The sequence below is a fragment of the Tamandua tetradactyla genome, chromosome 6 (assembly GCF_023851605.1).
Source record: "Tamandua tetradactyla isolate mTamTet1 chromosome 6, mTamTet1.pri, whole genome shotgun sequence".
Taxonomy (NCBI): Eukaryota; Metazoa; Chordata; class Mammalia; order Pilosa; family Myrmecophagidae; genus Tamandua; species Tamandua tetradactyla.
This window is the reverse complement of record NC_135332.1, coordinates 79,903,850-79,924,119: the sequence shown is the minus strand read 5'-3', so window position 1 is coordinate 79,924,119 and position 20,270 is coordinate 79,903,850. Positions and strand designations below refer to the sequence as shown.

The following is a 20,270-nucleotide window of genomic DNA, read 5'->3' as shown; positions in this document are numbered from 1 at the left end:
GAAGTTTGTGGATTTCTTTGTGAATCACCATATCTAAACTAATGTGGTGGTGGTTTACAAAGAAATTCACAGTGCTTCACAGGTGCTTCTGCAGTTGATCCACACCTTGATGCCTAGGATCCCTTTACTGAGCTATTGGGAAAAAGACACTCTGGCTACAAGGCATACAAGATCAAGAGACCCCTGGTAAAGGCACCCTAGAATCCTTCCATTTGATTCTCAGAGTTAAAGATCATCAAAGCCATGCCAAACACACCAGAAATTAAAATTGCTTTACCTAAATCTAGATGTCTTGCATATTCACTATCCCTCTGTCTCTTGTTCTTTTTGCCAAAAGTAATTTGCATTATTTCTTGTTTAAGAAATAGATAACTGAATCAGATCTAATTAGCCAGCACTCCCACTCAAAATCATAAACCATTTTAAAATTAAAGATTTTATTTTTCAATTGGACCTTTATACTGATATACATATAATTACTATACATGAATGCTATATCTGGTGAAAGTATTAATTAAATGACTTGACAAATTGGACTGGTAAAAATATATGCAGTATTGATGGAATACTCCTATAAATAATAAAGATTTCATTTTATTCAAACCTGAAAAATACTTTTGGTATGGGTAAGGAAAGAACCTTAATATGAAGAATTGTACATTTTTGTGATATATGTAAAAATTAGACACCCATTTTCATTTCTACTTTTGTAAAACTAGTTTCTGAAGTCCCACTTTATGATGGAAAAGTTTGAGTAACCTTCACAAGATCACAAAGGCCTAATTACTTAACTGACATTTTAACTGGCAATTGTTCATTTTGAAATAACTTGAACTTTGTGATTGTTTCAGTCAATGCAGTTACTCAGTCCAATGATTGTTGAACCATAAACCAAATATTTGATGATTAACTCTTAATTGATTCAGGCTCCAAATAATCAAGTTAATTTTACTACATCCAGGTATTTACAAGACTAGACCTCAGTCTTCTCTAGTCCAATGGTCTGGTCATGATACTTTCATAACTATGAAAACTTCTGACATTTTATTTCTTAACTGACACTTCTGCATAGTTTTGTGACAATGGTGCAGGATTCTGAAATTACTTCTGAGTTATCATTATGAATCTCTTGTATTCACTGACTTCATTTTTGTTTATAATTCTTGAAAAATGGGTTATCTGTATGCTCCACGTGTCTGGATTACTATAAATAATTTACTGCATTACATCACAAAAGCCTTCTTCTGTTGACTAACAGAAGATAAACAGGCTATTTTACTCATAAAGTGACCAAAACTACAAGCCAATATAAGCAAGCTTTTAACAATAAAATGCTTTTATCATTTTTTGGGTGGAGGCATTTCACAGAAGCAAGCAACTTGTAATAGAATTGGGCTTTAAATATATTATGAATATATTATCTTAATTTCCTAAACTTTAATTTATCAATATTTATAATTATCATCCTATAAATCATAATTCTCATCTCTGAAAAATGCGTCCTTATTTTACTTAAGGCTGACTCTATATTCAGAAGGAAGTTCTTAGAGATTTGGGATTCCTCATGCTTATATGACTTTGAAGGTCGGGGGGGATAGGTGGGGGTAAAAAAAAGCAGAGAATACAGGTTTTTGGGATTTAGTCTTCCAAAAGCTCTCTCTCTCTCTCTCTTTTTTTTCTGTTTTATATAATGAGACTACTTGTAAAATTCCTTTTGTCCTAAGGCTTCCCATTTTTTAGGAACATATTTTTAATCAATGGTATAAATTTGAAGGAAGATATAAAATTTCTTCCTTGAGATGATGTTTAGTTCATTATAAATAGAGTGGGATTTATTAGCACATCTCATAATTGTACACCCTATACTCTTGTATGAGGATTCTAATCTCCAATTTGGCTATGTTCACTTTAACATGAAAATGTTTGTTTTTCTCACTTTTAAGATGAACATATATATATATATATATATATATGTATTTACATATTAAAAATGTGGTTTTTAATAAATTTACTATCATGTCTTTCTCTTTCTTTTTTATAGAATTGTTATTTCATATAGTCTTTTGTGAGTTTATGGGATATGACATATTTCAGGCAAAATTAAATATTTGATGAATGAAGGAATTAAATTTGATTATTCCAGCCTATAAGTTTGTACACTTGAGTTCAGTTTAGGGTATAACACATGTTAAAGAAGAACTTGCCCTGACCTGTGAGGGAAAAGTCAAGGTCAAGCCCTTCTACTTTTATGAGACCTATAAGAATATAAGTATTAAAAAGTGAAGTATGTTTTTTTTACAGTGAATCATTTAACAGTAACAATTTGAAGTTCATTCTAAGATTTTCTTAATTATTTTCCACATATATCTTGGAGTATGTGAAGATTTATATCTCATTTTATCTACTGAAAATTCTGGCCATATGCCAAGTATTTTATGGACATTACTTGAAGCACATTTCCAGTAAAATTTCTCAAATTTCAAGAACTATAAAAATAATAAATAGGCAGGTGTCTATTATTAAATCTTTGCTTTATTTTTACAGAAGTTGAATATTTTTAAATAAATGCATGTGGCATTTAAAAATTCACTATCATGTCTTTCTCTTTTATTTTTATAGAATTCTTATTTCATATATACTTTTGTGAGCTTATGTGACATATTTCAGGCAAAGAAGTAAATATTTGATGAATGAAGGAAATAAATTAAAATTGGATTTGAGCAATAGTAATATCTATATTTTATTTATACTTTTTATTTTTATGATTATTAGCTTGGTTTTTAGTCTTTTATTCTAGCTGTAATTGAATTAAAAAGTCATTCTAATGCATGTATCAAACTCAGGACACAATTTCAACATAAATAAAATTTCTTTTTATCTAGAAATAAATGACATAGAAGAAAAAAATTAGGAACTCAGAACATAAATGGATATCATATGAAAAGAGTGAAATTCCTAAATAAGGGCACTTTTTTAGCCTACTATGAATCTATGAGCTTAAAAAAGTTCCATTTCTTTTGAATGCTTACTCTTGAAAGTACTTCAGGCTGAATTATTCAAATTTTTAAGATATTAACAGTGTACTAATTAGCAGTTAGTAGAATATCAACCTTTTATTTGCATGTGGATATACTTAAAGTGGTATAACTGAGCACCGCTATAATCAGTGTCCTAATTCTGTCTCCTTGAGAGGCTGTAGTTTTACAGCCTGTTCCCCAAATAATCATTAGAAGAGTAAATTAAATCTCTGCAATTCTGCTTTAGAAAATATCATTATGAACTATAAGAAGAAAGAATTGGGAGAAGTAAGCAACTTTAAACTCTTCACAATAACTCTGCTTGAACAAAATTTATAGAGATCCTAGTCTATTTTCAAAATAGTCTACTTGTATCAACTCAATTAACCTATTGGCAACATTTTACAGATGAAGGAATTAAAGTGCCCTAACTTAATATCTATTCTTTCTATATTATGATACTATAACTATCTGCAAAATATTTAACAGTCACATTTATGAGGCTTATGACATATAAGGGAAAAGTTTCAGAATTATAAAAAAAGTCACATAGTCTAATTTGTAAAATATTTACATCTATTTCTTCTAGTACCTAAATCCTAACTATTCCATGAGATACCTTTTTATGAGTCTTGCCTGCATAAAAATGACCTTCCTAATTTCACACAGTATAGATTTAGAACTGTTATAAAATATTTATATTCTGATACTGGAAAAGCCTTCCTTAAGCAGATATCTCTGTTTACTGGAGATCTTGCATAGGCCAGTCAGGTTTTCATATGGACTAGATTTGTGAGCCAGAGCTAACAGCTATTCTAGTTAGATCCAAAGGTTAGCTTTGCATAGTTAGAAAAACTGAAATTAGCATTTCAGAGATTTTGACATCATGACCAAAATGGACCCTTTGGATGACTAGCAGATAGGCAAAGCAGGTGCGAAGTGGAAAAGGTAAAAAGGAACCAAAACATAGACAAAACAGAATAGGAAATAGATGAGAATATAGTAGCTATAGTGTAGTAAGTCTATTTAAGTCAGTAAATAGATTAGAGCAGTTGTCCTCAATTGGAAGTGGAAATCACATATATAATCTAAAAGGATGATGGGTTTGTGTAATTGATAAAACATCCCAAGTGATTCTTAAATGATCTGCCTGCAAACTGCTGAGCTAGGATTTCCAAGATTAGATATCATGGATCTTAGAGAAGAGCAGAATAGACAGCTTAACAATCAGTATGAAATAACATAAAGCTAGAGGAGGAAAATCTTTAGGATACAAATTAAAATGTATTTTTTATGAATGACATCAACATGGCTATGTAAGAAACCTTGTGAAAAAGCTTCCCCAGAGATTTAGTGACTAAAAGGACAAATCTCAATTGTTTAGAACTTTGGAGTATGGAACAGATTGGAGCAGAACTCCACAAATGGAGTTCTTTCTCCATAAATTAGAGAAAGAGAAAAATCTCAGGTAGGAGAATCCAATCCTGGATACTGGTTAGTTCCACATTCCCCTTTCCTTCATTCAGTCCCACACAGTTTGTATCATGGTTCCCACCTACTGTTGATTGAGTCTGTAGTAATTCAAAACAGTAAGTTAGAAATTCATGCACATCCAGGCAAAGGGACCTAAGTCTGAAGAGACCAAGGGCAGAAAGAACACAAGTCACTGAGGAGTACCACATAAAAAAGGGATCCCAGAGGCAACAACAACAACAAAAAAAAAAAAAAGAAAAAAGAGAGAGAGATGGCAATAGAAATACTGGTAAGAACTGTTGTCCTTACTCAATCCAATCCAGTTTTAGTTGGATGGACACCTAAAAGCAAAGCAAACTTTTCTTAAGTGAAATGACTATATCTGTCTCCTTGGGGTGGGATACCTTAGCAAGGAAGAAACTAGAGGGAGAAAAGTCTCACAGACCAAAAAAAAAAGGCAGGTGGCTAAAATGAACTGCTATAAGATAGCATGGATCCCAGAAAGGAAAAGTATGAGGCAAATGGGACAACAAGTGAAGAAGAGAATTTAAGCAGATCATAGGAGCTGGGGAAAAAAGTCTGCACAAAAGCAAAAGAACAGATCAAATTTCCAGAGAAAGAATGGAGGAGGAAGCTCTCTCCTGGAAATGAAACAGTTACAGAAGTGCAGTCTTAAAAATGTCACTGCATATACAGAACAAGAATCAAATAAAGAAGAGCTGAGAAAATCTGAACAGTTAAACATGGGGTATTCTAAAGGTCTAGAATAAGTTAGACCAAGCATCAAATAAGAGCCCTAATGTAAAGCCATTCAACAATAAAACCCTAGACAAGAGGGAGAAATAGACCTTCAATGTGACTCATCCAAAGAGTCAGATACCTATACATCAGCAAAAAATTACAAGCTATAGTAAGAAACAGGAAGATATGGCTCAGCCAAGGAAATAAATTAAATTTTCAGAGGAAACTCCAAAGTTGGAACAATTAACAAAAAAGTTCAAACTATCTGCTAAGTCAACTCAAGGAGATGAAAGAATATATATATAAAGAAATAAAGAATATTAAGAAGACAGTGTGTAAGCCTAAAGAAGAATTTGAAAGTATGACAACAAAAAGTAACAGAAATTATAGGTATGAAAAACACAAAAGTAGAGATTAAAAATATAAAAGAGGCATACAACAACAGATTTAAACAGGCAGAAGAAAGAATCAACAAGCTAGAGGACAGGGCAACTGAAATCTTACAGACTGAAGAACAGATAGAAAAATGCATAGAAAAAATTGAACAGGGCCTCAGGGATTTCAGTGATGGTACAAAGTGCACAAATATGTAAGTCATGCGTGGTGCAGAAGGAGAAAAGAAGGGAAAAGGCACAGAAAGTTTATGAGGCAACAATGATTGAAAATGCCTCAACTCTTATGAAAAATATAAATATATACATCCAAGAATCTCAGTGTACTCCAAACAGAATAAATCCTAAAAGACCTAACCTACTCTGAGATACATGTTTATTAGAATGTCACATGCCAAAGATAAAGAAAGAATTCTGAAAGCAGCAAAAGAAAAGCTGTCCATCACATCAGGTGATCCTCCATAAGACTAAGTGTTTATTTTTCATCAGAAACCATGAAAGCAAGAAGGCAGTGGTAGGATATATCTAAGGTATGGAAAGAGTAATTCTTCCAGCCAAGTGTTCTTTATTTGGCAAAACCGTCCATCAAAAGTGAAGGAGAGGGTGGGCCATGGTGGCTGAGCAGGCAGAGTTCTCACCTGCCATGCTGGAAACCTGTGCTTGATTCCCCGTGCCTGCCCATGTAAAAAAAAAAAAAGTGAGGGAAAGTTTAAAATATTGATAGAGAAACAGAAACTGAGAATTTATCAACAAGAGAGATGCCCTCCAAGAATTACTAAAGGGAGTTGTGCAGGCTGAAAGCAAAAGACAGGAGAGAGTAGCTTGGAATAGTATTAAGTAATGAATATCCTCAGTAAGAATAACTTAAGGGTAATGTAAAACCCAATAGTACCATAATTTCAATATACAATACCACTCTATAATTAATGTAAGAATAAGAATACAGTTGAACAAGAAAAAGGCATATTTCTTAATAATCATGCAACATATAAAGTGGCAAGTGAGACAAAAACAGCATAAAGAGGGGAAACAGAGAAATTTGGGAGCAGAGAACATGTACACTATTGAAGCTAATTTGGTATCTTTTCAAATTAGTAAGTTATATATGTAGTTGTATAATACAAATCCCAGGGAAATCACAAATAAAGTGGTTTTTTTAATATACAGAAAGAGAAATGAGAAAGGAATAAGATATAATGCAAAGATCAATTATATAGATATAGATGTAATAAAGGAAGAGAGACCAAAAAAAAGACATATCATAAAAACCAATGGACAAAATGGCTGAAGCAAGTACTGCCTTTACAGTAATAACACTGAATGTTATTGGATTAAACTTCCCAGTCAAAAGGTACAGGTTGGCAGAATAGATTAAAAAAATGCATAACCCAACTATAGGTTGTTTACATGAAACTCACCTTAGACTCAAATACTCAAATAAATTGAAAGTGAAAGGATGGAATAAGATTCTTCATGCAAATAGTAACCAAAAAAGAGCTTGGCTGACTATAATAATATTGGATAAAATAGATTCTTAGTCAAGAGCTATTATGAGGCAAAGAAGGACACTGTATATTAATAAAAGGGGTACTCCACCAAGAAGAAATAGCAATCGTAAGTATTTATGCACCTAACCACATTGTCAGAATATGTAAGACAAACACTGGCATAACAAGGGAGAAAGAGACACCACTACAATAATTGTTGGAGACTTCGATACACCACTGTCTTCAATAAATAGCACGTCTAGATGGGTGATCAATAAGGAAACAGAGAACTTGAATAAAATGATAACTGAACTAGACCTAACAGACATACAGAGAGCATTGTATTCCAAATCAGTAAGATATGTGATCTTAAAAGATATGCAGTCTTCTTAAGTGCACATGATTCATTTTCCAGGATAGATTATGTGTTACAAAATAAGTCTCAATAAATTTTGAGGTTTGAAATCATGCAAAGCATCTTCTTTGACCATAAGGGAATGAAGCTGTAAATTAATAACAGAGAGCTAGAAAATCCATAAATGTATGGAAGCTAAATAACATTCTCTTAAACAATCAATGGATCAAAGAAGGAATTGCAAGGAAAATCAGTAAATATCTTGAAATGAAACAACAGCACAACTTATGGGACACAATGAAGGCTGTGCCCAGAGGGAAATACATAGCACTAAATGCTTGCTTTAAGAAAGAAGGAAGAGTTAAATCAAAGACCTGTCCACTTGGAAGAACTAGAAAAAGAAAAACAAACTATTCCCAAGGCAAACAGAAGGAAAGAAATGAGGATTGGGGCAAAAATAAAGGAAACTGAGATAAAAATACAACTGAGAGAATTAAGAAAACCAAAAATTGGTTCTTTGAAAAGATCAATAAAATTGACAAACCCTTAGCTAGAAAAGAAAAAGGGGGATGAGATGCAAATAATTAAAATACTGGTTGTGATTATGTGTGTTGTAGCCTGGCCTTTGAATATTGGAATTCCTCAAGACACAGGCCTAGGCTCCTTTTGTTTTTACTATACTTTCTCTCTACCTAATTTCTTTCCATGCCAAAGAATTCAATTCCCATTTCTATGTCAGCTGTTCCCAGATTTTTAATCTGGGCTCAGATTTCTTATTTCTAGGCCCAGATAGCAAATAGAGTCTGGAAAGTTCTACTTAGATTCCTCAAAAGTATCTCTAGATCAACATTTTGAAAATCAAATTCATAATCATTTCCCTTGAATAGTGCCCATCAGAAAACAAACCAAAAGAGAGGCTTTGTTATTCTCTGAATGATGCCAACATCTGTCCAAAGACACAAACCTGAAATTTAAAATTACTCTTGACCCACTTTCTCCCATCTCTCACATTATTAATCCAATAATCTCCTCTAAATTCCTTCAATGGGTCTACATCTTCTCTGTATTTATGTCATCATCAGTTTGTCCTCTCTCTCCTGGATTATGATAATTGCCTCCTAAATGGTCTTCCTCAACCATGTTATCCTTATTCTGCATTTGGCAGCCTGAGTGATTTTTTTAAGGTTCCAATTTGATTGTTTTATTCCTCTCCTTACAAAGCTTCAGTCATTTCCCATATATTCCAAAGCTAATGACTAAATCCTTTATGTGATCAAAAAGTCAGCAATGCCTGTTTCTTCAGTCTTTCAATAGGCTCTAATCACAGTGATTTGCTTTCAGCTCTTGACGCTTCCTCCTGCCCCAGGACATTTGCCGAAATTATTCCATCTATTTATAATTCTCTTTTCTCACCTGTTTCCGTAGTTAATTCCTAGTCATCATTCCCTTTTCAGTCAAAATTCAAGCATAACTCTTTTGAGTGGTCCTTCTTTGGCTTTGCAGCCTAAGTAAATTTTCTCTGATATATATTCTCACAGCACACATAGGCCCATCATAGTTTGTAACGTATTTGTTTATGAGACTATTTTCATTAAGATTAGCATCCCCACTAGACTGTAAACTTCATGTGGAAATGAACAGTACTTTGTCACTGTTTTATTCTTAACATGAAATACAGTTTGTGACACAGAAGATGTGCAATAAATATGTGTAGAAAGAAGGCCAAGAATGAGAAAATATTAGAGTCAATATAAAGCACATATGTTCTATGTAAATGAAACCATTTTTCTTATTAAGCTAAAATTCTCCTCCCAAGTTCCTAACACAAGATTATTATTACTCATTACTATTACTATTAGTACTAACACAATTACAGATTTTATTCGCTGAATTATTGTACTTTCAAGTCCCTCCACTTCAAACTCTGACAGAAAAGAAAGAAACAGACAAAAGTCATAGCAGGAACATTTCCAGGGTATTTCACAGTTCTTTGCCTATCTCTGAATAATCACTACTATCTTATGAATTGTGATACTCTAGTTATCTTGTTTTCATCCTGGTCAGAGTCCAAAAGAGAATGTTTTAACTCTGCTTCTGTCTAGGGCCCTCTCACTCAGTCCTGCTAAGAAAGCCAGAGTACTGACATAGGCCAATGAGTGGGGGGAACCAAAGAGGTTGATTCTCAACTCTGAGAGCAAATTAGAATTGCCTTAACCAAGCTGGGACCTGGAGACCCAATAAATGACATCTGGGGAAGATAGTGCCTGATACAGCTACAGGAATCTAGAGTGAAATAGTGCTTTGACTGTTTTCCTCTCATGAAATAATGAAAAGTTGAAGGACCTGCTTGTATGGTTGCATCTGGGGCACCTATCTTGTTAGATTACCTGTAAATATATATGTATAATAACTTTTCAGTAGTGAGGAAATATTTTATATATATTAACTTTTCAGTAGTGAGGAAAGAGGAAAGATCTAAGTTGCTAATATATGTAAAAATGAATAGCATGCAGGCAATTAATTAATGTATATTATATACCCAGTATGATCATTAAATATCCATGCAGTTTAAGATATCTTTGGGATATCTGCAAATTATATAAACAAAGATCCAGACATATTGATGATAAAAGCAAAACATACATAAATAGATGGCTTCTAGTTAAGAATGCATTACTCTGTTTCTAATTCCTTTCATTACATCAAGTAATGAAACTGAATTAGGGCTAGCTCTTTTTAAAATTGCATTTGCCTATATTTGAAGTTCTATACTGAGTTTTTCCCCTCTCCTTTTCATTGCTGCAACTTGCAATTTTCTGCTTTCTGTTCACTTCCTTGGAGGATTTCAAATATGCTGCACCAGGGTAATCAGGCAGTTTTTTAAACGATCTTGGAAAACATGCAGTGATAAGGAAGAGCACCCGCTAAGAGCACTCACTAAATTACTGAAGGAAATCCAAATGTATACAGTCAGTTCCAGAAATTGGTCAGAAGCATGGGTGGATTTACATTTTAATATCATTCAAAATTCCATTGGTAGTCATACTTTGAAAAGAGAATTAGCTGATATACACTAACTTTGACTCTGCATTCATTTGAAAATAATTTTAAATTATTTTTTAAATTTAGCAATTTAATAATTGAGATGTGTTTTTTCTTAACAAATTTAGGAAGCAGTTTTCTATTACTGGCTCAGGTGTGTAGCTCCAGTAATTGTTTGTGCCAAAAAATACAAGGTTAAATTTGCAGATGTTGGCAATCAACAGTTCTTTTTGATATCAGGCAGTATTGGACACCTGGGATTGGATATACTGACATTTATTCTTGTTTTTACCCCAAAAAAAATTGTCACCTGGAATTTGAATGCCAAAACATTTATTCATTATAATACATAAATTCCAAGAAAATGATTTTGGCTAAAGAAGTAATTTTATTCTTATTTACATGTTTAACTATGGTGGATACCAGCTACGTTTTCCATCTAATGCCACAAAATCATATTGTGACTCAGTTGAAATTCCTTTTATCAATGATTTCCTATTATCTAACTTTAAACTCATCTACAAAAATATTAGCACAATCATAATCTCTCTCAAAACACCAGTTTTGGTACTCCACATACTTTCACATGATCTCATAGGTTTCAAATGCTGCCTGAGTTGGCTGTCAAAGCAAGGGTACTGTAGGCCAGTGTTCTCATGCAGCCACGTTCTTCTTAACCAGGTTTTGTTGATTCCATCTTTGAGCTCTCTGCCCTTTCATCCTCCCATCTCCTATGTTGGTCCAGGTGTACATCTGGACTCTCATCATGGTCTCCTAACTGCTCACCTGGTTTCTAGCCTCTTTTCACAGCCCATAATATATGCAAGGTTCACATCATATTCATTTGTCGTGCTAAACTACTCTTCATTTCTTGAATATAAACAAACTCTAAAGACTGCTTTTAGTCTTTGTTAATGCTATGCCTTTTCTTTCTAGAATATTTTTAACACCCAAAGATCTTTCCACATACAACCTTCACACCAACAAACTTTCTAAACATTTTGCAACTGTCAAATTCCTATCATATTTTAAGGCCCAAGGGACATACTTTATTCTTTAGGGAGCCTTCCCCAGTTTTCACAAATAGAATTTATCTACTATGCCTCCATATTGCTTTGCTTATGATGACACTATGAGTGCATAGTACTTGCATAGTAATTATTTACGCTTAAAAGTTACAGCTAATGGGCCCCTGAAGGGGAGAGGGATGTCAGCCATTTTTGCATCATTAATATTAACTATGGTATCTTCTAATAGGATGTTTACCTGTATTAATAATAGGTAACAATTTGAGCACTTTGTAAATGGGAAGCTTAAGGCAGAATTTCTCAAACTAAGTACTATTAATATTTTAGACCTGATAATTCTTTGTCATGAGGGAATTGTCCTTTAGGTCACTGTAGGGTTTTTGGCAGCATTTCTGGACTCTATCCACTAAATGCTTGCAGCACTTCCATCCAAGATAAGACATCCAAAGTATCTCCCCTCATTGCCACATGTTCTTGGAGGGGGAATGGCCCCAATTAAGAATAACTGATTTAAATAGATTATTTCATTTAATTCTCATAACTATGAGGCATGAGGCAGTCAGATTTTTTCCAGTCCTTTAAGAAAGGAAATTGTGGCTTATATATAAGTTAAGAGGTGTTAGGACCCTGATTTAAAACAAGGAAGTCTTCCTCTGTATCCTGATCACACAGCTGAGCTGCGTCCTAATCTATAGCTGCTGAATTATTTTATCTTCAATATTTGAAAAACTAGTTTCATTTCTTAATAACATATCATTAAAAGAAATTTTAATTCACTTAAAGATTGATGAATGAGTCTGTGAACTGAATTCAAGCTTGGATGGGTCCAGTTAAGTCACAATTGTGTGTGTATGCATGACTAATAAATACCTGGTGTTTCAAAGTGTCTTTATAGGCCTTCCAACCCAGTCATCAAAGGAAGCCCTTCTGTAACTTCCGATGCACAGAGATGTAGAAGTCTCTTTAATCTGAGCATTATTTGTTAGAAAATTGCTCTTTTGGAGTCTAGATTGTTTACAGAAATGAATTTGGGACTAAAAGTTGGAAACGTGTGATTTCAGGACTGCCACTTACCTGCCTCCCTCAAACTCAGCTTCTTCCTCTAGGAAGTGGAGGCGATAAGCCTGTTGCATAGTCAAACAGAGGTATTATGTAAATAAGAGACATTACTCTTGTTTATAGGGTTATGGAAATTTTACTTGTTAGGCCAGTTAAGAGAGGGTTATCTCAAGATAACCCTCACAGGAAAAAATGTCTGAGGCTGACTGGTGGGAGAGAAGTAGATAAAAAATAATCCCTTCTATTTCTCCTGAGTCTAAAAAATTTTCTTATGCTGCAAAATCAACCACATATTAGCAACATCGGTATATTTCCTTTGGATGTTAATATCTAACTTGTCATTGTGAATTTGCTTTTCAGCAAGATAATATCATGGTGGTCCAATGATTTAGTAACCAGCATAATGCCTTCCCCAGGATAGAAGCTAAATGTGTATGGGTCTGTATTTGTAGATAAATATAGATTACATATATATATTTCCTTCTGTTCTTAAATGAACTATGCCATTTATTGCCTTTTAAAATATAATTTTGATGCCTCTAAAATTCTACTGTGATACTTATTAGTAATTATTTACTTTTAGGGGAGAAGTATACTCAGGCTTTCTCCTCTGGATTATCTAGGATTTATGAATACTGTCTGGAAAAGGGACAGCTGCAGGCTTATCCATCCTTACATTGCCATATACCCCCAGCAACCTTGATCCTGTAGCATGTGGCTTACATTGAACAAATACTCTTAGATCTAACACTTAATGTCAATTTGTTCTACCATCCTTCTGCACCATCCATCAACGATAAGTAAAATTGCCCCAGCACATGCTCTTTACCTCTGCTTTGTGTGCTTGAAGAGTGATGCTGTTTAGATATTTTTATCAGTCCTTTGTCAATTTCCTAAGAAAAGTTGAAAATGAGCTTTGGGGAATGGGAACTTCTTGATTTGTGGCAAATTACGGAATCTTTTTTCAGTGCCTAGGATAGGAGGATCTTTATCACTTTTCCTTAAATTTATAGATCTTTATTATTCCAAATGTGATTCTATATATATTTGAGCATTTTTACTGTTTAGAAGCATCAGATACTTCAATGTAAGTAATTAAAAATACTATAATTTCTCATGGTTTGCTGTTCTATGGGCCTCCAATTAAGAAATGGTTTGGGCTGCTTTCAATTTGTTTTGCATCCTGTGAATGTGGCTGAGAATAACCTATTTCAAGCAGTGTTTAATGTGGACTATATTAAATAAGGTTATATTAGACTATGTCTATTGCAATGTCTCAAAATCAAATCTGACTACTGTACATCCCCTCTAGTGAGTTTGTAGATTAATAAAAATGCAGTAGGCAAAATAATGGCCCTTAAAGATGTCTCAAACCTAATTCCCAGAACTTGTGAATATGTTAGGTTATATGGCAAAAGGGAATTAAGGTTGCAGATGGAATTACAATTGTTAATCAACTGACCTAGTGATAGGAGGTTATCTTGAATTATCCAGGTGAATCCAAAGTAATCATAATGGCCCTTAAATGTGGAACAGTGTGTGCTTGCTTTGGCAACACATACACTAAAATTGTAACAATACCAAGAAGATTAGCATGGCCACTGCACAAGGATGATATGCAAATTCATGAAGTGTTCCATATTTAAAAAATAAAGTGAAACAGTGTAAGGGAATCATACTGAAATGGTGACAATTTCTAACCTGCTCGCCAAGCTCTTGAGTATTTGGGAAACCCTATGGAAAAATTCACTCTACAGATCAGGGACTATGGATAACTCTAGGACTTTCTGACTTTACTTTCAGGAATTTGAGTACTAAATAGAACTCCTTTGCTATTTTGTGAGCAGAGCAATTGGAGCCTTTGGAAATAGGATAAAAAGCAGGGAATCACCTGAGGAAAAAGAATGGGAGCTTAAAGCGCTGGGTAGAATCCAGAGAAGGAAAAACAGGCAGTGGCAATGTAATAGGGATCTCCTCCTCCTTGTCATCCTCCTCTCCCTTATGTCTTCTTTCTTGTGGACACACTTACACAGGTTAATATTTAGATTAAGAATCAGTACAGATGTTGGTTTTGGCAACTGAGGGTGTACAGTCTTGCTCTGAACAGAAAGGTGGTTGTTGGTGGTATTTCAATCAGAAATCGGGAATCCTTTGTCTTCTTTCCATTTTCTCATCACCATTCTCCCATGAAGTTTACCAATACCAAGTGGGTACAATGGGAGGAATAGGGAGTTAAGATAGAATGAAGGAAAAAAAGGCAGTTCCTGACTGCTAGAACTATAGCTTCAGCCAGGTAGAAGAGTTGGGCTGCCAATCATGGCAATAAGACTGCTTAAAAAGGAGGGTTTTCTGTTTTTTTTGTTTGTTTGTTTTACAAAAGGGGAGGGAAGAGAGACAAGAAGCAAAGGGCAGTTTCCACAGCCATCCTTAAAATAGAATCCAATAAGAACTAAAATTTGATATATAAGCAAGTGATGTTTGGAACATGGTATCAGTTTACAGTGAATATAAATAATGTTGGTTGGAGGCAACATTAATGAGAATAAACAAGTATGCATGTGTATTTAATGGCTTTATTTGAGACATAATTCATATAGCATGCAATTCCCCCATGAAAATTGCACACTCATATATGCTTTAAAGTATATTCACACAGTTGTACCACCATCACTAAAATTGACTTTAGAACATATACATATATTTTACCATGGATTTTTTTATGTGTTTATCTCTATTCACTCTGTATAAATAAGCTGTGTTTCTCTAATATTTCTATCATATGGTGTCATCTTGACATGTAAGACTTGAAAAAAGCTTTATAGCTCTTTACTTGATACAGCCTAGGATTTAAAACAATAACAACAAAATATACAAAAAAGCAGAGAGTATTATTGAATTGGGCCATTTTGTTTAAAAGCAGACAAAGCAGAAATGTTGAGATGCTTTTTACATTTTAAGAAGTGTAACATTACCAGTTCAGCTGAATGACACATGTTATATAGTTAGGGTCATAACACTGAAAACCACACTTAAAATCCACAAGGAATAAAAAATATAGGGTTAGGTAAGTAACTATGTATATGTGAAAGCTCAACTACTAGATTTTGAAGTTGAAAGGATAAGCTATAATGCACAATGAACCATTTTAATTTTATTTAATTTTATTTTGTGCTCTTGACACGCAATTCTTGGGAGTTTCTTCCAGAGCAGAAAATGACTTCAAATGACATTGTGGACTTGGATAAACTCCACAGGAATGAAAAGCTTGGGAAGAAAGAAAAGTCATGATCATTACAGATAGATGAGAACTGATACAGCTGCCCAGGAGTCTCAATGTAGCTTAGATGAAATTATCTTTCATAAATTAAACCCTCTTATTCTTATAAAAAAATCTGACATTTAAGTTTGACTAAATGAAAAAAGATCGATCAAAGTGAACCATCTCTCTATGGGAAACGGCTGCATTGAATGTCATGTTTTTTTTCTTAGAGCATTCTTGTTTTATACCCACAATACTGCATCTGTTTCATGTCAGCCTGCCAGAACCTGTATGCCTAGGATTGGGATCCTTGTTACCAAAGTTCTGTCAGAGTTATTGAGCTTAGCAGCCAGCTTGGCAGTTAATTGCATCACTGCCCAGCATCCTTCCCTATCATAAGATCCTACTTCCTCATCTCATTGATATTCAGAATAGCTATGTGGTTTTTTTCTGCTACTGAAATGCATGTGGACTGATATGGTCACTTGTGGGAAGAAGTTTTAAGAGCCATCATGTGTACTTGACATTGTTCTTTCCCTCTGCCTTGAGAACAGCAACATATAAGATAAAGTTTTTTTCTTTTCTTTTTTCTCTTCAGCCTGAATTCTGTGCTGTATGAAGAACAGAGCATTGCTAACCGACAAAGTATAATGTGAGAAATAACTTTGTTTTTGTAAGCCACTGAGAGTTATTTTTGTTGTTATGGAAGTACAACTAACAAAAACTGACTGATACACCTCACATTCAAAGACTAGAAATAGGGAAATCAGATGCAGTCTCATGAGCAAGCCTGAATCCAGAGATAGTAATTAAAACTACTGAGTCAGAAACTGGGCAAAATCTCGACAGATCAGGAGACTGGGATAGGGGTGGAAGCAAAGCCAGGTCACTGGTAATAACTGTGATCAGGGACGACATAACCAAGGCCTATTTGTTTTTTATATGTTTAGCTATAGTGTTATTTGATTTGAACCCTCACTTCATCTAATATTTTGCATTTTTGAGAAAGTGGAGTTTCCTAGAAACTGCAATAAATTCAGGGCTCTCAGGGATGATTGCTGCAGAATGGAGATCGTTTTATAACACAATCATTCTAAATAAATTGCTCCCTATTTGGCCTCCATTTCTCTGCCCCACCCACTTTGGGAGTGACTGGCTCAACAAGGGCAGAATTTTATTATTGCAGCTTATTACAAGAAGTTTTTGAGTGGCAAGATCAGGCCTATAATTACACAGGGAAGCTAGTGAGATCTGTGCCTTCTCCCAAACTTCACTTAAAGCACCTTGGGAAGCTGCCATTCTTTATCTGCAGCTTTTAGCCCTTGGGGCTTCTTTACTAGGATGGGAAAGGCAGATGCAAAATGACATTCTGTCTTTGTTTTGTGGTGGGTAGAACTAGTCTCTTGAACCATTGTTTTATCATTATTTCAGGTGTATGTGTGTATGTGTAAGTACACACATAGATGTCTCATATAGCATTATTATCTTGAATTTTGTCGTTGTGACTCTAGCAGTCATTGCAATGATCCTATACCTGCCATGCACTAATTTAGAGAACACCAAATGTGCATCTTTTTTGAGTTTAAGAATATCCCATGCAAAGACAAAACTTAACAGGCCATTACATTTAAGCTTATTGTTTTCAGATAAAAGAAATTCTTATCCAAAATATGTCCATTTTGTCGTATATAAATTAAAAGCTATTTTAAAAGAACTAAGAGACATTACCCATTAATAAATTATCTATCAGACTATAACATTCAAAATCAGGTTCAGTACAAATATTGAATACTCAGGTCTACATAAAAACTATTAAATTTTAATAGGAATTAAACTCTGGGAAAGCCAGTTAACTTTTAAATGCTTCAGTTAATTTAAAAAAATCATTATCTCTTCATTCTTCTATATTGCTTTTAATTATTCCCTTTTGAATTGGAACTATTTTCCATAATTAATTATTTCAAAAAGATGCTATGGGGGAAATAGGAAACACATGCAATGTATTTTACATTAGGTCTGTTCAAAATTATGAATTAATTTTCATTGGACATAATTAGAAGATTTAATGAAAGATGATTCTTATTTTATTCCCACTTTAATCCCAAAGGAAATCTGGATGCTAAGAACTTACTATTTCATTGTCTTCAAAGCATATTCAGAAATTTTATTAGGGGATAAAATGAATCTTTCATTCTGAAAAATGTTTAGTTTATATTACAACGACAACTATGCCCTGCCCCAAATTCAGAGAGCATCTGGGCATATCACACTGTGAAGTACAGTTCTTTCATCCTTATCATGAGGCTTATGTTTTTTCCTGCAATAAGTAATGATACCCAATGCCTAAAGAGCATGTTAAAACAGTGTAATGTGCTATTCTGACCTGTCTGAAGCAAGGGATTTCAAATATTCATAACTTTCTGTTGTACAGTAAACCCTCACCATTTGTGAATGATCCCTCTAGGGAACTTGTCAGTCCTCAGATTCACGAATACCTATTGCCATGTGGTTTCCTCTATAAAATAAATAAATGATAATGAAGAGAGAACAATAAAACTCTATTGAGATGTGTCTTGCAGTCCCTCTGCTAGGTGTTTTCACCAACACAGTGATTCACTCTTTTTTTTTTTTTTTTTTTTTTCAGTAAGATTCTTTTTTTTTTTATTAATTAAAAAAAGAATTAACAAAACAATTAGAAATCATTCCAATCTACATGTACAATCAGTAATTCTTAATAACATCACATAGTTGCATATTCATCATTTCTTAGTACATTTGCATCAATTTAGAAAAAGAAATAAAAAGACAACAGAATAAGAATTAAAACAATAATAGAAAGAAAAAAAAACAAAAAAAACAAAAACAAAAAACCTATACCTCACATGCAGCTTCATTCAGTGTTTTAACATAATTGCATTACAATTGGGTAGTATTGTGCTGTCCATTTCTGAGTTTTTATATCCAGTCCCGTTGTACAGTCTGTATCCCTTCATCTCCAATTATCCCTTCTCTTTTTTTTTTTTTTTAATTAACGGAAAAAAAGAAATTAACCCAACATTTAGAGATCATACCATTCTACACATGCAATCATTAATTCTTAACATCATCACATAGATGCATGATCATCATTTCTTAGTACATTTGCATTGGTTTAGAAGAACTAGCAACATAACCGAAAAAGATATAGAATGTTAATATAGAGAAAAAAATAAAAGTAATAATAGTAAAATCAAAACAAAACAAACAAACAAAACAAAAACCTATAGCTCAGATGCAGCTTCATTCAGTGTTTTAACATGATTACTTTACAATTAGGTATTATTGTGCTGTCCATTTTTGAGTTTTTGTATCTAGTCCTGTTGCACAGTCTGTATCCCTTCAGCTTCAATTACCCATTGTCTTACCCTGTTTCTAACTCCTGCTGAACTCTGTTACCAATGACATATTTCAAGTTTATTCTCGAATGTCCGTTCACATCAGTGGGACCATACAGTATTTGTCCTTTAGTTTTTGGCTGGATTGACTCAGCATAATATTCTCTAGGTCCATCCATGTTATTACATGGTTCATAAGTTTATCTGTCTTAAAGCTGCATAATATTCCATCGTATGTATATACCACAGTTTGTTTAGCCACTCTTCTGTTGATGGAGATTTTGGCTGTTTCCATCTCTTTGCAATTGTAAATAATGCTGCTATAAACATTGGTGTGCAAATGTCCATTTGTGTCTTTGCCCTTAAGTCCTTTGAGTAGATACCTAGCAATGGTATTGCTGGGTCATATGGCAATTCTATATTCAGCTTTTTGAGGAACCGCCAAACTGCCTTCCACAGTGGTTGCACCCTTTGACATTCCCACCAACAGTGGATAAGTGTGCCTCTTTCTCCGCATCCTCTCCAGCACTTGTCATTTTCTGTTTTGTTGATAATGGCCATTCTGGTGGGTGTGAGATGATATCTCATTGTGGTTTTGATTTGCATTTCTCTAATGGCCAGGGACATTGAGCATCTCTTCATGTGCCTCTTGGCCATCCGTATTTCCTCTTCTGAGAGGTGTCTGTTCAAGTCTTTTTCCCATTTTGTAATTGGGTTGGCTGTCTTTTTGTTGTTGAGATGAACAATCTCTTTATAAATTCTGGATACTAGACCTTTATCTGATATATCATTTCCAAATATTGTCTCCCATTGTGAAGGCTGTCTTTCTACTTTCTTGATGAAGTTCTTTGATGCACAAAAGTGTTTAATTTTGAGGAGTTCCCATTTATTTATTTCCTTCTTCAGTGCTCTTGCTTTAGGTTTAAGGTCCATAAAACCGCCTCCAGTTGTAAGATCCATAAGATATCTCCCAACATTTTCCTCTAACTGTTTTATGGTCTTAGACCTAATGTTTAGATCTTTGATCCATTTTGAGTTAACTT

The 20,270-nt window shown here is 34.0% G+C and overlaps 1 non-coding gene across 1 annotated transcript; it reads left to right on the top strand.

The window, feature by feature from the left end:
- The first annotated feature begins 14,133 nt into the window (after window positions 1-14,133).
- On the top strand, window positions 14,134-14,240 carry LOC143689198 (U6 spliceosomal RNA). Its single transcript, XR_013178659.1, has one exon. It is a non-coding gene; the product is annotated as a U6 spliceosomal RNA (small nuclear RNA).
- Window positions 14,241-20,270: the final 6,030 nt, after the last annotated feature.